General features: G+C 40.1%; 1 protein-coding gene and 1 long non-coding RNA gene across 8 annotated transcripts in view; one reads left to right on the forward strand and one right to left on the reverse strand.

Annotated features, from left to right (window-relative positions):
• Positions 1-7,491: 7,491 nt before the first annotated feature.
• On the reverse strand, positions 7,492-8,221 carry LOC148189484 (uncharacterized). Its single transcript, XR_015776563.1, has 3 exons — positions 8,195-8,221; positions 7,696-7,793; positions 7,492-7,592 (listed from the first exon to the last, which is right to left on the reverse strand). It is a non-coding gene; the product is annotated as an uncharacterized LOC148189484 (long non-coding RNA).
• Positions 8,222-12,337: 4,116 nt separating this feature from the next.
• ptprfa (protein tyrosine phosphatase receptor type Fa) overlaps positions 12,338-18,073 on the forward strand; it is a 301,290-nt gene continuing 295,554 nt past the window's right edge. For 5 of the 7 annotated variants that reach the window (XM_088077354.1, XM_088077355.1, XM_088077356.1 and 2 more), the window contains exon 1: positions 12,338-12,794. The gene's annotated coding sequence lies outside the window, so the exon portion shown is untranslated. The remainder of the gene's footprint in view (positions 12,795-18,073) is intronic. The other 2 variants (XM_088077358.1, XM_088077360.1) reach the window with 1 other exon arrangement.

The raw sequence follows: 18,073 nt of genomic DNA on the forward strand, positions 1-18,073 counted from the left end.
GAGCTAGTATGTTGGAGAAGGTTTTGAAAAATTCTGTGGAATATCCATCTGGCCCAGGACACTTGGAGCTTTGCAAAGACCTGATTGCCTCTTTGACCTCTGCAACTGTTATGGAGGCTCCTAAATCACGAGAGACGTCTTTGTCTACTTGAGGGTATGTTAAACAGTCTAGGAGATTGGGCTCTGACCAATTACGGGAGGAGATCTCGGACAAGTAAAGTGTAGAGTAGTAACAAGAAAAAATATTACAAATTTCCCTGGGGTCAGCTGTAACCAACCCAGCCCAGCCAGAGACGATATTTGGGGTATAAGTTTAGAGGCACTTGCGGATCGGGCCTGGTATGCCAATTATTTGCTTGGTTTATCAGCTTGTTCAAAGAAATGTTGCTTTGTTTGTAAAAGTATATCACTGCCAATATCCAGCGTGTCATTAATTTCAAAGAAGAAGTTAATTTACTTGGTAAGAAAATCTTTAAATTTATGTTCAGAAAGCAACTGTGAGTTAAATTTCCAGAACTTATGAGCCGGTCTGCAGGGGGAAAAATTAATGTCAACTGACGTCAGGGCATGATCAGAAATAACTATGCTGTGATATTCACAGGCAACAGCATTGTGCAACAGTTTATTATCCAACAGAAAAAAATCTATTCATGAATGGCTATAGTGCACATGTGAAAAGAAGGAAAACTCTTTATTAGAAGGAAACCTGGTTCTCCAGGGGTCTGTCAGTCCCAAATGGTCGGCATGAAATTTCAAGGTAGCAGCTGATTTTGATAGTGTGGCACGTTTAGTAGATGATCTATCAAGTAGTAGTGCAGTATCCTGTTCCAGATTAAAATCGCCTCCAATAATGATAAGGTGGTCTGCAAGATTAGGTAGAGAGGAGAGAAATTTGGTTATGAATTTGTCATCATCCCATGTGGAAGCATACACCAAAGCCAGGGCCGCAGGAGTGTTTTGCAATTTGCCAGAGACTATAACGAAGCGTCCATTAGGATCGCATATAGTAACAGAGGGTTCAAAGGCGATGTCTCTATGTATAAGAATAGTTACACCCCTTACCCTCTCAGTGAACCCAGAGTGGAAGTGGTGACCCGTCTAAGCCCTTTTTATACAAGAAATTTCGCAGTTGCGGAGGTGTTATTCTTGTAAGAAGCACAGATCTCCCTTAAGGTGTTGTAGGTGGGACATTACCTTGTTGGCCTTTACCGCATTATTCATTCCTTTGACATTCTACGAGATGAAACAGGTACTCCTACCAGTCATCTATATGGTCTTTCAACAGAATTGGACATCTGAGCGTTAAAAGGGAACAGAAGAGGGGCGCTGGTGGCTCAGTGGATAGAGCGGCGCCCCATGTGCAGAGGCAGTGTCCTTGCCACCTTGTTCGAGTCCGGCCTCAGCCCTTTGCTGCATGTCTACCCCTTTGACGCTCACACTGTCCTGTTGATTAAAGGCAATAAAAGCCCCCCTCCCCAAAAAAATAGCTGCCTTGAGTGTCTGGAACACCAGCTATGAGGTAGAACTTTGAATTTGAGGGTAATAACAATATAAATTAAAGCTGCAAGCAGTGATGAATGGGCCCTCACACCCCCACGTATGTCGGAGTTCTGGTGGGACTCCAGCTAATGTGCTCGTTCATTTCCATGAAAGTCGGATAATAAAGCAAAGAGTCTGGACCCTAGAGTGAGCTACTTCACATGGTGTAGTACTTCCAGCGGCCACTAGGTGGCAGCGGAGGAGAGACAAATTCCAGTGTCGTCTGTGTGTACATCATTTGTTGACCAAACCATGTAAATGTCATGTAAATCCAATGATTATTGTCTCTCAAGGCTTACTTCCTGTTGCCAGTAGGTGGCGCTACTATGAAATATTGTAAATATTGTAAATATTGTCATATAGATGTATTCAGGGCGGGACCCTTATCAAACCTATGAGGTTTCAGGCAGATCGGACAATGTACACCGAAGTTTAAAAGTTTTGCGTGGACCATTGATAACTTCTAATCACGGTGGTCTTGATATCATATACACAGAATTTCAACTGGATTCAATTAATTGTGTAGGCCAAGTTGATAAAAGTATAAAACACATTATTTCCTGTGGCCACTAGGTGGCACTATCACGACTACTGAATATTGTTATACAGATGTGTTCAGGGCAGGACCCTTATCAAACCTATGAAGTTTCAGGCAGATCAGACAATGTACACCAAAGTTACAACAATTTCCTGTTATATGCTGAGACATCAAAATTGTATGCCACATAACAGGAAAACTGTTATTGCCGTTATAAAGTTTTGCACAGACCTGTGATAACTTTTCATCACCAAGGGGTTGAGAATGGATACACCAATTCTGAAGTCAATCGGATGAATCCTGTAGGACAAGATGGCAAATGCATGAGACCTGGAATCGCCAAAAATAAGCACAAAATTCAAAATGGCTGACTTCCAGTTGGGTTTGGGGGTGGGTCCAAGAGGCTTTTCTGTGCGTCTGGGCATGATACATAGGTGTGCCGCATTTCGTATTTGTAGATGAAACCAGCCATTGGGGCTACACGCTAGGCGGTGCTGTGGAGCCACTTTGCCACGTCCCTTTGTGAGACCACAAAAATCCTAAATTTTTCAGCAGGCCAGGCGAGCGTACCAAATTTCATGAGTTTTTGTTCAGACTTCTAAAAATGCGATTCTTGGGAGAGAAAAATAATCATAATTAAAGCTGCAAGCAGTGATGAATGGGCCCTCGCACCCCCATGCAAGTTGGGGTTACTGGTGTAACTCAGACTGTTCCAGTCTTTAATTTTCCATGCAGAGAGTTTGGACCATTGAGTGAGATATTTCACAATGTAGTATTATCCTATGACCACTAGGTGGCACATTGAGTATCATGGTAAACTGACATGTTGATGTGTTCAGGGCTGCAACCTGATCACAATCGCAAAATATTGGGGCTAATCGGTTAGTGCAAATTGAAGTTAGAGCAGCTACCTGTTTGGTGGCGAATACTGCATTGCCATGGCAACGGCGTTAATTAAAAACATATGATCTTCAAAAGGAGGCATCATGGAAGTCTTAAAGCAGCTTTTGTTACCAAGTTTGAGTTGAATGTAGTCAACCTGTAAGGGGGTGCACCTAAAAATATAAATCATGTGACTTCTTGTTTCCAGTAGGTGGCAGTATGCTGATAACTGAAATGAGCCATGCAGATGTGATCAGGGTGACACTCTCATCAAGCACAAGAAGTTTGGGGCAGATTGGACAATGTCTGACTAAGTTACTACAACTTCCTTTTTCATGGTAAAACATGTAAGTTGAAAACCTAGCCACACCCACATGGTATGACAAAACTCAGAAAGTGAATAACTTTTGATGTCCCATGCACTTTCATTTCAGTGAAAGTAGGAACAAGCAGGCAGAGAGTTTTGATCCTTCAGTTAGATATTTAATGTGGGATAATACTTCCTGTGACCACTAGATGGAGCTTGAGATCACATAAAATGTAAGTCATCTTGGTCTACATAATTTGTAGACCAAACTATGTAAATGTCATGTAAATCAAAGTATAGTTGTGTTAAGAGGCTTACTTCCTTTTGCCATTTGGTGGTGCTGTGATTATCATATTTAATTGACATGTTGATGTGTTAAGGGCTGCGCCTTGATCGCACCTGTAAAATTTGGGACCAATCAGTTGATGAGAAATGACGTTACAACAACTTCCTGTTTGGCGGCGAAGCCCATGTTGCCATGGCAACAATGTTCATAAAAAACCTTTGACATAACAAGGAGGCATCATCAAGGTCTCAAAGCTTTTCTTACCAAGTTTGAACTGAATATGGTCAACCTGTAAGGAGGTGCACATCAAAATATAAAACACATCACTCCGTGTCTCCAGTAGGTGGCCCTGTCATGATGACTCAATAGAGCCATGCAGATATGTTCAGGACGGGACTCTTATCAAGCATAAGAAGTTTTGGGCAGATCGGATAATGTTTGGCTGAGTTATGACAAATTCCTGTTTCATGGCAAAACATCAAAGTTGGAAACCGAGCCACGCCCACATGGTATGAAAAATAATCACAAAATGAATAACTTTTGATGTCTAATGATCTTTCATTGTAGTGAAAGTCAGAAAATGCACACAGTGTATTTGGACCACTGAGTGAGATATTTCACACAGTGTTATCCAATGACCAATAGGTGGCGCTGAAGACCACAAAATCTAAGTCATCCTGGTCTACATCATTTGTAGACCAAAGCATGTGAATTCCACGTAAATCAAACGATAATTGTGTTACAAAGTATACTTCCTGTTGCCAGTAGGTGGTGCATTGAGTAGCATGCTTTATTTACATGTTGATGTGTTCAGGGCCACACCTTAATCACACCTTAAAATTTGGGGCCAATCGGTTGATGCAAAGTGAAGTTACAACAACTTCCTGTTTGGCGGCAATGACCATATTGCCATGTCAACGATGTTCATGAAAAAGCTCTGAAATCACAAGAAGGCATCGTCAAGGTCTCAAAGCTTTTCTTACCAAGTTTGAACTGAATATGGTCAACCTGTAAGGAGGTGCACATCAAAATATAAAACACATCACTCCATGTCTCCAGTAGGTGGCCCTGTCATGATGACTCAATAGAGCCATGCAGATATGTTCAGGACGGGACACATCAAAATATAAAACGTAAAACTCCCTGTCTCCAGTAGGTGGTGCTATGGGGATAACTCAATTGAGCCATGCAGATGTGTTCAGGACAGGACTCTTATCAAGCATGAGAAGTTTTGGGCAGATCAGATGATGTTTGGCTGAGTTACAACAACTTCCTGTGTCATGGCAAAATATCAAAGTTGGAAACCAAGCCATGCCCACGTCTTAAGTTCTTAAAAACCACATTTGAAGTCCATTGGGTGAAATCTGTAGGAGATATCGTAAAGTACCATTCGGTGCTCGGGCCCCAACAAGGTGCCTCGCTAGAAGCACAATAGTACTTTATCAGGTATGAAACATCCCTGAGATTACCTGTAAAAATATTTAAACGTTTAAGAACAGGCAATAAACGTAAGGCAGATTCAGAAAAGTAAAAGACTTGTTCCATAAAAGAAATAAACATGTACCTGAGAGTCCTGCATATGAATGAAAAAATATTGAACATCTGAACAGAATATTATAATGTGGCACATTAGTCATTAGTTTGAACATATAGATGAAGAAAAAAAAAAAGGTCAGTGGTCCAGGTTAACATGATATCAGAGGCTTGTGCACAGCCCTACATGTCAGTGCCCTGTAGCAGCCACAGTGAGAGGATCATCCATAGTCAGTGATAAATGTCTTCAATGAAATGGGCTGCAGTGCTGTTCTCTGCCGCAGAGTAGTAAGGCTCAACAGTTCAACACCATGTTAACAGTCAGAAAGAGTCAGAAAGAATATGAACTTCGGTATTGTACTCAGCAAGCATACATTACCGTGTAAAATGCAGATCTCGCTAAGCATGCTTGGCAGACAGGTATTCTTTAGCCTCCTCCACGGATGGCAGCCATAGTCTCTTCCCCCTCTCCGTTGTGATCAGCAGCCTGGTTGGTTACAGAAGTGTGGGTTTCAGTCCCTGCTTGTACACCTGCTGCATAACATCCCGGTATGGGACATGCTGCTCCATGACTTCAGGGGTATAGCCCTCACGGAGGGAGATGGGCTGACTGAGATATTGCATGTCTGATCTTCTCTTCTGAGCCTCGCAAATAACTTCCTCCTTAGTAGAATGTTGTGAAACCTGATGATAACAGGCCTCAGTCATTCTCCTTGCTTAGTTTTCGCAGCCAGCGATCTGTGAGCATGATCCAAAATGGGGGGGGGGGGGTGTTGGCAGAGCCTCCTCGCCCAGGAGCTGGTGCAAAAGGGAGGTGAAAAAAGCAGTTGGTTGAGGGCCCTCAATTGACTCTGGCAGTCCAATAATGTGAATGTTGTTGCAGCGGCTACGAGCATCCAAGTCTGCAGCTTTAGCCTTTAGCTTAGCATTGTTAGTAGTTAGCTCCGCACAAGTAGCCTAAAGTGAATCCAAACGATCACTGACCGAGTTCGCGTTGGATTCCAGTGAAGAGATGCGCTGCCCGTGAGTGTTCAGAGAAGTTTGCGCCCTATCAAGTTTTGACTCTAGTGTGGAGGTAGTCGTCTTAAATGCCATGGACAGGGCAGCTTTATGGTCTTCTAGTAGCCTGGTTAGGGCAGCCATGCTAACCCTGCTGTCCACTGTGCCTTCCTTGGGCAGCAAATCCCTCCTGAGATGCAATCTTACTGCTATGGAAGCCATTTCAGCAAAGAGTTCAAAGTTGTTATGTCTATTGTTAGCAATGTTTTCCAATAAAAAGGGGTGCTATTAGTGTTATAATCCAAGAAGTTCGGGAGCTGGAGAAAACACATCTACTCCTCACCTGCCATTGCCGGAAGTCCAAAAATAATTAATGGGTCAATGACAAAAACAGCTTCTAAAAAGGATTTTTTTAAAAGTACTTTCAATATAGATGTCAAGCATATTTTTGAGTCAGGAACAATGTGTTTAAACAAGTTTCATTTATTGAATAATTTTTCTAACTGTTTTAACTCATTTTTTAACAGTTTTTTAACTTCACAACGAGAAAAATGTCAGGTGGTGCAACCAAATATTTATAAAAATATATATACATTCCTATTTTTTTTTTAATTAAATCTTTGGAAACTATCCTTCAGAGTGTCTACACTTGGTAACACATTTTTATTTTATCATTGTGGGGTTTTTTTTAACAATAATTTCAGATTTTTTAATTCTGTAGGTCAGGTTACAAGTATGTTAACATCACATTTTACATTCAAAGACAGGAAAATAATTACATAAATACACAAATTCATATATTCAATATAATAACTACAAAAATTACATTTAGAAACCATTTGGTCATTTTAACCTATCATTTTTTTTATCTAAATTGGTTGTACCACCTGACAACATTAGTTATGACATGAAATATGCTGGAAAAAAAAATGCATTTTCATTTCAAATAGTAACAAACATACCTTAAACATAGACTAACCCTGGGCAGATATAGACTAGCCCTAACCCATCAACAACACTTCACATAAGACTACATTCGATACAACACTAACTATAAAACTATTCTAAATGGCAACAATGAAGTATCATTTAACAAAACCGGAACATTTTCTGAGTTGTTGGGTCAACATTAGTAGACAGTATCTCAACTCAGTTTTTGTGTTTTGAAGTATTCCCAGTCAGAATGCATTAGACGTGTGTGTCATGAATTGAGAGGCTCTGGCTCTGCAATCACTCTGAGCACTTCAGCTGCGTAGAAAAAAATGATGTCAGCACGTTGGGGCCAAGTGAATGCATTTTTTCCTCCCAGTTGCTGCATGCAGCTCACCTCAATCTCTTCCCCAACCACTTGAAGGACCTGCCCCACAAATGGCTGACCTTCGTAATTCACCATGATGAACCTTCCATGATCTTGCCTCCACTGTTGCCTCATTTTTTTCTTTTTTGGCTTAGACAGTTGGCTGATGGGGGGCTTCACAATCTTTCCCTCTCTCTTCCTCCTCTGATAACTATACAACACAAGAACTAGTAAACTGACAAATTCCCATTTAAGAAACTGAAAGTTGTAATATAATAATAATAACTGTAAAATGAACTGTTGTGATTAATTACCTCTCTTTTCTTTTTGCCAGATATGCTTCCCTTGCAGCCGGATCATTTTTAATGCGTGCCCGATGTCGTGCTGATTTTTCTTTAGATGATAGTGGCATCTAAAATGTACAAATTATCATGTAAAATGTTTTAAAGTGTATAATATCTTTAAATTTAAAAACTAGTAAACATTTTAAAAGTCTCATGGATAATCTTAGAGCTTTGAATAGCATTATATAGTGACATTCCTTGCAGTTGTGCCACCTGACTAACTGGTTGCACCACCTGACAATTGCAACTAACCTCAAATTAAACAGGCTATTGTTTGTTAGCTAGCATTAGCTTCTACCCTTGTCATGAAGTTCAAACAGACCACTTTCTTAAAAAATGAAGAGTTTTATGATAAAATAATATGTTTCTAGTTTTACACTGGTTGTACCACCTGACATGGAAAGCGTACCAGCCTACATATGAGTTAAAAGTAGTTATTTTTATCAGTATTTGACAGAGATCTACAAACCTTTTAGCTTAGTCCCAAGGGTCTCTTGGGGTCTCCTGGCTGATGCAACATCCTGTTTACAGCTATTGTCTCTTCACTTCAAAATAAAAGTCCAATGTTTATGGTTGCGCCACCCTGACATTTAGGAAATGTTAATTGCTGGACAAAAGTTTAGCAGTTATTTTAAAAGCTTTAAAACTATTAATATGAGAAAAAAAAACATTTTCCAAAAGACTTAAAACATAAAACAATGCCAAAGTATTTTATTTTGAATTTATCATTATTAATATTACATTTTTTTTAATAGTTTTCTTAGCCTGCTCACTTGCTTGGACAGTTGCACCACCTGACATTTTAAGATTGTGAGAAGCCAAAACCTAAAATAATATAATTATTTGAATTAACTAAAAAATGTATGAAAATAAATAGGTTTTATAGAATGAAGTGACAGATGTCATGAATAAATTATTATTATTATTATTATTTTTGAAGACTCGGACACAAAAATATGCATGTCATGTCATTGACCCTAATAACTTAGAGTTTTTGTGTATTTTATTACTTAAAGAACCTTCAATGACCAACAAAGCAAAACAACACATTAATCTCTACTCTAATGGCACTTTAAAGGAAAAAAAACCTACATTAGACCATCAGTCCAGGCGTATTTTAATTCAACTGCTACAGTAACAATAAGTAGATAAGTACAATGCTACAGTAAGAGTTTGGTCATCCACTGTACAATGTGGTCCTAAGGCTTCAAAATGCATTCCCACAATGGACAGCAGGCAGCAGACAAAAATGAAAAATAACAATTATTAAAATAAAGGTAGGTTAAATGTTTATCTGTAGTTGTTTAACTTCACTCTGCACACAGCGTTATATTGTACCTCCAGCATGCAAACAATAAAAAAAAGGATAAGGACAGAAAAAGGAAATGAGGATAAGCCAATATCAAATAATTATTAGAATAAGTTAGGTTCCTACATGGTCAGTCGAAGTGGTGATGTTCTGTGTGTAAAAAAGAAGCAGTCATTTTCAAAATAATGATAAGGCTGCTACATGTTTATTAATCAAAATATGAAAAGGGGAAATAAAAACAATCTCATTAAGAGCATTTCATGACTCAATTTTATTTATGAAAGTCAATATTTAATTTCATAATGGTCCTATCCATGTCCTCTGATATTTCTTTAGTTATTTCTATCCATTCTCTGCAAATCCCACACATGGGTGTCCTACAAGGCGGTCTGTTGCAAATTTCAGTTACATTTTTTTTTGTATCAATCAATTTTTTTAAATTATCCTTTGATTATGTTCTGGCCTGCCATCTAATTGCTTGGAAAAAAATTGTCCCAAGACCAAACTCACTTGCCGACCCCTGCTATAAAGGAGGGGAATAATAAGTAAGGCATATAGCTAAATATGATTATTGAAACATCTAGGGATACAGCCATCCAGTTTCAAATGTAGATTAGATTAGATTAGATTGTGTTATAATAGTAGCGTGGTTACTGTAGTGACAGGACAGAATTTGTGTATGTGTGTGTGTGTGTGTGTGTGTGTGTGTGTGTGTGTGTGTGTGTGTGTGTGAGCGTATGGTGTAAGTGGTCAAGCAAAAGTGTGCAAGCAGGTGATACGAGTGTCATCATGAATGCATCAGAGTGTACAAAATGGAGCAGAGAATCGGGTAACGGGTAACTTAGCAGTAAAAGTAGTCAGTTTAGCATGCAGTGTGAGTCACAGTTTTCAGTTAATAAATGCTGCAGCTTCTCAGGTGCAAGTTGAGTTCTGTGTGTTGCTTTCCAGCTGCTGGTTAAAGTGAAGAGAATGAACCCTGAAGTTACTTCAGCCCTGGAGGTAAACAAATCTCCCCTGTACTCGCTGACTACGGTCGGGGAGCAGAAGCAGGAAGGGCTAACAGTTGGTGAGGTTCAGGTTGAGAATATTAGACAGCCAATCAGACACAGAGGAGGGAGGGCCATGCCTCCAGGTTAGCGCTCTGCTAACTTAACTGTGGATAAAATAATATAATTGTGAGGCTTTTTTACACTTGCCAAAGTGCATGAATTAAATACTGAGAGATAACGGAGTCATTTTGCGTTGGTTGCGTGACTCTCAAAACATTTATCCACTGCGAGGGAGAGGCTCGCTCCTTCAAGCTGCAAAGCAAGTCATGCAGGAAGTCATGGACACAATGGCAGTGCAGTCAGTCAATTTTCAAAATAAAACACCCTGTGCAGATTGTTTTGCTTGATGTATGGATGTATGCGCGTTTCAAAAGTGAATTGCAGGTTTAAATGACTGAAGCGGGGAAAAGGCAAAGAACGTCACAGGTCAGCTAAATGACCATAGTGCCACCATCCAAAAAGAAACTACCGTGAAACAAGCAACCAAATACATTCACTTTTTTCTCAACTGAGCCATGGAGCAAAGATAAAACTGGGAACGGAGAATAATGCTGTGGTGAAATTTTTCTCAAAGAAAAGAAAGATGAAGTGCAGCAGTGAATTCTGCACACTTTGCTCATGATGTACGACTATTCTGTAAACATATACAACTTGTTCAAACATCCTCTCCTTGTTGTGTTCACTTTGTTTAAAGTTTTTAATATAGAGAGTGAACCAAAATTTGAACGCAAATAATTAAATTGCTGACCTCCTGTGCCATCTCACTGAAACAGGCCAGTAAGTCATCCCAGGCATCGTGTCTGTTAAGGGTTTTTCTGTGTGCCACTGGGCCTGAAAAAAATACTAGGGGAAACACTGCACAGTGAAATATAGAAAATAATGGTAGCCAACAGCTAATGACAAGCTGAGTTCACTATCAGAATGCAACTATTGGGGGAAAAAGCAGCTTCTACATAATAATTATTTTCCTACAGTGCTGCTGGAAGTGTAGAGCCAGCACTCCTCAGTATTGTCAGCCTTTGTTTATCCAATCTGTGATCTCTTCAAATTAGCACCTAAAAGTCCCCATGGGATGTGCACTCACTTCACATTTGAGCATTTGCTGACTTTTGTCTCCCCATCAGGGCCATGATGCCCTGCTGTTGTTCTCAGTCTGCTTACTCATTGATCGCTGCAAGGCTCAGTGTCTGCTCATGTTAAGGGAAAGTCATTTTTGTTGAGAAACACACTGTTGACTCACTTGTCTTGCTGGGAGTTTGGACATTTTTCATTATTCTGCCCAGTGTTTAAAAGAACCACACAGTTAACCTGAAATTTAAAAAGCTGTCATCCTTTCAGCCCCTCCACAAAAAAAGCCAAGAAAAAAAGAGGAAACACGAGCAATATCAGTTTAAATATTTCAATTTTTAAAATTCATGCAAATTTCAGAAGTCTATGGCAGACAAAAGACAGGGAATGAGGTACATCTATAAAGATTTATAAAACAATTGAAAACAAAGTGAAAAAGAAGTAGCCTGTCTCAGTTGTATTGTATTTTCATAACATATGTTTTTGAAGAAACTTACTGAAATGTTAATATGTGGAAATTACTAATACAAGGCCTCTGCATTGTTTTAATATCAGCTTGTTTGTTTTTTTTTTTTATTAAATTGCCTTAAGAGCCCTGTTTGATTTCTTGAGAAAAGAAAAGGGCAAAAGAAAGATATGAAGATGTTAAATACTTTTTAATGTTTTATAAGAATCTCGACTGTGTTGTTGTATTTTCATTTGAGGATATTAAAATGTTTAATTTACTGCTTCTCACCAAATGTTTTTTTAATTTCTGTTTTTCTATATCAAAATATAAGGTGTCCCGTTTTGACAATGACGGCATCCCGTTTTGTCAGTAGCATCTATCAGAAAGTGGTTTCAGGAAATATTGTTTGTATTTTATGTGTTTATTATGTTTTATTATGCTTTTATACTACTTTCCTCTGGGACAAATAATAAAATCAAAGTGAATTGTGTTTGAGATGGAGGCAGCAGTTCTGTGTCTGATTATTCTTTACTGTTTCTTTTGTGGGCTATATCAAAATCAGAAAGTTTATGTTTATAGAATCTTATCAAGATTGGAGCTAAGGCATTAGGATGATTTAGTTCCAGAATGCAAATTTTCAGAAAGTGTCCCAGGCTGACAACACTCTGCCCAAACAGCTTTTTTTTCCTACTATGTGACCAGCAGTGCTCCAGCGCCTCAGAGAGGTGGCGAGTCTGACCGCTCAATGTGGATTTGACTCCACATTGAATAAACAGCATTTTTCTCAGCAGATATGAAAAACTCGTTCTCGTCGGACGTCACCGACAGCCTAACAGTCCGCTTCAGTCTTTCCGGAAACAGCCGAACGCGTCCGACAGCTGTGGGGGGTGTATATGGAGGAGATGCTGGGGCTGCTGCTGTGTCAGAGAGGAGCCACCGCGGACAGGCCGGGAGCACACGGATACCGCCGCCACACCGGGAACACTCACCGACACTCTATAGCCCTGCTGCTGAGCGGGATTTACCGGACACTCCTTTAACGGACCTGTTTTACTCTTTAGCTCGGGGGTTGGATACCGGAGCAGGCGTTGTGAGACTGGATGAACTGTGAGACTCTTTAAACTGGGTCTCATATGGGGACCTCCCTGCTCCTCATCTCCGCTGACATGCAGATGGCCAGGAAAGGCTGAAAATGGTGAGTTATCCTGTCGAGTGCATCATGTTGGTAAGAGCTCTGCTGTGAAGCTGTCACATGTTGACATGTGGACAGTCAGAGGACACGCTGACTGTCAGATTGACTCATACACTCACTGAGTCCGTCAGCAGCATCACCTGCACCTGACTCTGCAGCCCACTCTGACTCCATCTATTCACAATCAGTACATCACTAAATGACACATGCTGCCTCATCCTTTCTGCATCTATATCTCGACATATAATCACAAAGAATCAGTGTTTTTTTTAAGTCAACATTTAAAGGCTAAGTTTGTTATCAAAGGCGTTTCCGACATATGAACATTAAGTAAAACAAAAAGTTTGATAGACATGTTTGACTGACATGTCGATTTAAAGACACTGTCATATTCAGTGCTCAAAAAAGGCTTACATTAGTATATATATATGTATATATATATATATATATATATATATATATATATATGGCAATTCATTTTCTGTCTGTTGGTTAATTGATTGATTAACTTGTCATTTTATCTGTTCTGGTATAAACAGGTTGGTGATTTATAACAAAAATAAGTACGTTCAGAAAAAAAGTACATAAAGTATTAAAAGTAAAAAGAACAACAGAAAGATAAATCTAAAATAAATAAAGAAATAAAAAAAAACATATACTCAAAATTATTCAGAATAAAAATTTGCAAAATTAGGTAAATGTTTATATAAATACTTGATTTAAAAATGCCTGCAGTTTTGCAACACTAGAAATAACTCAGCTCACTTGCCTGTTTTACTGTCTGTAATAAACTCTGTAAGGATGCATTACCTGTGTATACAGCGGGTCTGTGGGTTGCTGCCATGAAATATGTGTTAGTTAGTTGCTGCAGAAGTGTTGAAGTATTCTACCCACTGAGATTTATGTGTTGTGTGTGTGGCAGTCATGTGTCTGCATGCTTATTATTAGCCAGTTATATTGCATGACTCAGTGCTTCATTCTTTTGGCAGTTTCCTACAGCAAGAATAGCAAGCTGTCCTGTTCATGCTGTGGAAGCAAAAACTTACAAACAAAAATTGGACAAAGTAAGGTCGAAGAAGATGAGGAAGAAGAAGGAGTACAGTGCAGTTTACCTGGTTTTGACAGTGAGGCAGGCAGAGTGAATGACTGCAACAGATGGAGGGAGGAGTAAGGGCGGTGAGGCAAAGTTTATTTACGAAGCACATTTCAGCAACAAGGGAATTCAAAATGCAAAAGAAAAGTGCAAAATAAATGCATTTTAAAAGTATATATATATAAATATATAAACACACACACACACACACACACACACATATAAACAATTAAAATATTAAACAATTAAAACATGTAAAATATATTAAGATGGGCATAGTATTTGATTATATAAAAGGCAGCAACAAACAGAAACACTTTCAGCCTTGATTTAAAAGCACAGAGAGTTGCAGCGGACCTGCACTTTCTGGGAGTTTGTGTTTTGTTAAAAATGAAATGCTGCTTATCCATGTTTAGTCATGATTCTGGGGACAGCAGACCTGTCCCAGAAGAGAGGTCTGGATGGTTCAGACTGTTGAAATGGATTCTGTGACAGACAGGACAGTGTGAAGACCTCAGAACAGGAGGGAGGTGATCAGCTTTCTTGGTCCTAGTGAGGACTGGAGCAGCAGTGTTCTGAACCATCTGCAGATGTCTGATTGATTTTTTTTGGGAGAGCTGTAAAGACACTGATACATTAGTCAAGTCTATACCGAAGACATGCATGGACATGTTTTTTTTTAAACGCTGCTGAGACAGATATAATTTTTTCCTTGATCTGTTCTAAAGCTGATTGTATTGACATTGTTCATGACTGCACAAAGATTTCTGGCTTGGTCTGTAGTTTTTGACATTGTGTGCTGACTATTGATCGCTCCTCCTTAGCTGCAAAAACATGCTGGGAGGCTGGAGAGCAGGTGGAGTCCCAACAGCATGCAGACAGAGGAGGTGAACTAGTGTGGACGGTTGTAGATTGTTGTACCTGTTGTAAATCCACCTCCAGCTGATAGCCAGAACTCTGAGTATGTGACGGAAAGCATGTAACTAAGACAGCATGAGACTCAGACCTAAATTCATTCACACACACACACACACACACACACACACACACAGCTGCTGCTCTCTAGCAGTAAACACTATATTTTGTGTTGGCAATAGTTAAAGGGTTGTTTCTGTCCAGGCACAAAGTTTTGGTTTGATTTGTGTAAGTTTGGAGATATCTGTCTCTCAGATTTATGCCTCAATCACATAATCTATTGGAAAATGAACCCCAGAAAGGTACGCGATACCAAAGGAGAGAAGAATAGAGTAGAGCTGGTACCATGTATTGGAAATGCGCCATTTGATTGGCATCAGGTCCTGACTGCAGATGTGTGTCTGGATGTGACTGCAGACTTCTTTGTCAGGATCACAGTTACATCTGAGGCGCTGGCTGCTGCTGTCACAGCTGTGTGTAGACTGGCTTCCCTCCATCTCTGCTCACACTCATCAGTCCTCTCCACATTGATAAATTCTGTGTAATTTCAGGGAACAACAAGCATGACAACATATGGGTGGGGGGTGTGGCAATATTTTGGCATTCTGTGAAAACAGCATTTTCATCCAGGTTACACTGACACAAGACGAGCACAGAACCCTGCAGGCTGGAAGCAGGCCCCTGCTCACATGCTCTCATACAGGACATTTATGGTTCCATAATGAGCCCTCTCACAATGTTTCCATAGTATCATGTAGCACAAACAACAACAACAAACAACAAACAGTTGAGATATTTAACATGACAATAAATGTTAAATATTTTATGTGATTCAGGTTTTGATCCTCATGAATAATAACTCTTTTGCTATCTTCTGTGTAAGTCATTTGTCTTGTGTTCTCCTTTGAGAATAAATTGGAGACCAAGAGAGAGACTTGGATATTTCACATTGTTTGGTTTCATGATGGCAAATTACAGATGGGTGGAGCCTTTGGACTTCCAGTGACGATGTGGCAAAGAGTGGGGTTTTGCAGAAAATGCAGACTTGCTTTGATTGTATTTGTTAGATATTCACCAAAACATATTATTTGATATTCACAGAGTTGTGGAAGAGACAGCTTGAGATAAAGCAGCTTCTTTCAGCACAGCCTTTGGAGTAACTAACAATGACAGTAGGAGTGTAGATATGGCCAGCAGGTGAAAAATAAATAAAATATGTTATAGTAAGATGCTACATAAAAGCCAGTCTAAAAAGATAGGCTTTTAGTATAAATAAAAAAGTATCAATATTTGGAGCTCCTATCAGATCCTTGGGCAGGCTGTTCCAGCGTTTTGAAACAGCTAAAAGCAAAATCACCAAATGTTTTATGTCAACTCTGTGGAACACCTAAAAAAGAGGAGTCAGAGGATCTGAGGGGTCTTCGTGGTTCATAAACCAAAAGTATCTCTGAGATTTAGCTTTTTGTTGGTGTTTGGTATATTCCAAATTGTAAATACTGACAGAAAGATTTTATTTTTTAGTGTAAATGCATATTGGTTCCAAATATCTATTATTAGTCTCATTAACTACAAATAATTGGTATCTTTATTGTCCGTGAAAAACCAATTGCTTGACATGATTGCTTAACACTGTTTCTTCTCAGTTACTTTGGGTGACACACTCCACTGTACTTTTAGTGATTATATATTATATTCAGCTGAGCGTGTGGTCGTCCTCTAATTGGAAGATCAGCGGTTCAATCTCCGGCTCCTCCAGTCAACATGTCGAAGTATCCTTGGGCAAGATATTGAACCCCAAAGTGCTACATATATATATATATATATATATATATATATATAGCACACACAAAAGTGCTACATATATATATATATATATATGTAGGCACTAAATATAAAAGGATCCAGTGCTCAAATTTAGAAAATCATTTAGGACTTAAGTGGCATTCCGTCTTTTGCTTTGGAAGGTGACTACAACCAGGGCCCTATTTCAGAAAGCAGGCTCACCAAACTCTGAGCCCTATCCTGACCTTCGCGTCGATTGAGCATAAGCAGAGAAACTCCATGTTTTCAGTTCCAGAACAGCTGATCAGATTGAGCTCAATCAACTCTGAGTATGTTCAACCCAAGGGAAGTTAAGTAAGTATAAATTAAGTTAAGTAAGTTTTAAATACTATAAAGTTTTTAAAGTCCACTCATTAATCACTTTCACAGAGAGGAGAGCCAAAGTCATTGTCCCATGCGGTAGTTGGGGCCGGAGTGCGATGAAGATCAGCCAGTTGTTTATTCTTCTCAGCGGAGCGGTTAAGAGTCACCTGAACCGCCACACCCCCCCTAATCCAACGTAGATGATTACCCACTGCCGGAATCGCTACAGTCTCTTCCTGGTCGGAAAACAAAGGGGGTTGGTAACCATAAAAAGCCATAAATGGGGACATACCCATGGCCAAGCAGGAGAGAGAGTTGTGGGCGTAATTGATCCACGGCAGGAATGTGCTCCAGGAAACTGGGTAGTGCGTGGCGACACAACGCAAGGCCACCTCTAGATCTTGGTTGGCCTGCTCTGTCTGGCCGTTGGTCTGGGGGTGGTAGCCCGAAGAAAGACTGGCTGCTGCACCCACAGCCTTGTAAAAGGCCTTCGACACCTAGGATGTGAACTGGGGACCACTGTCTGAAACAATGTCCACGGGCATACCATGTAGCTTGAAGACATGCTCCACAAGCAGACCCACAGTGTCAAAGGCCCAGAGCCTTTGGCAACCTCTGCAAGGGAATGTACTGCACAGAGTTGGAAAAGCAATTCACAGTCGTCAGAATAACTGTGTTACGGTCTGAAGGAAGCAAGCCAGTGACGATGTGTGACCAGGCCGTCTTCGACTCATCACCCTCCTTTACACAGACGTGGTGGTAGGCACAAAGGGGCTCAAACGAGGGGTCGATGAGGGGAAGGGCGTAGGGAAGTGTCCTTCTTTACAAAGAAAAAAACAGCTCCCAAAGGAGAGGAGGAGGGGCAAATGAGACCTTCATTCAACGAATCTTGAAGGTACGTCTACATAGCCTCCCTCTCAGGGTGAAAAAGGTTGTACAGGGGGCTGGTGGGAGAGGTGGGCGTTGGGGGGGCAGGGACAGTGCCAAGTGTTTACTGAAGATAGCCACCAGGTCGTGGTACTCAGATGGCACAGAGGACAGGTGGAACAGGAGGAGGGACTGGGTGAGTCTGGGCAGGTGACGCTGAATGCAAACAGAGGAAATGACATTGGACGCTCCAGCTGGAGAT

Source organism: Plectropomus leopardus, chromosome 5 (genome assembly GCF_026936395.1).
Source record: "Plectropomus leopardus strain MGB_pleo_1.0 chromosome 5, ASM2693639v1, whole genome shotgun sequence".
In the NCBI taxonomy this organism is placed as follows: Eukaryota; Metazoa; Chordata; class Actinopteri; order Perciformes; family Serranidae; genus Plectropomus; species Plectropomus leopardus.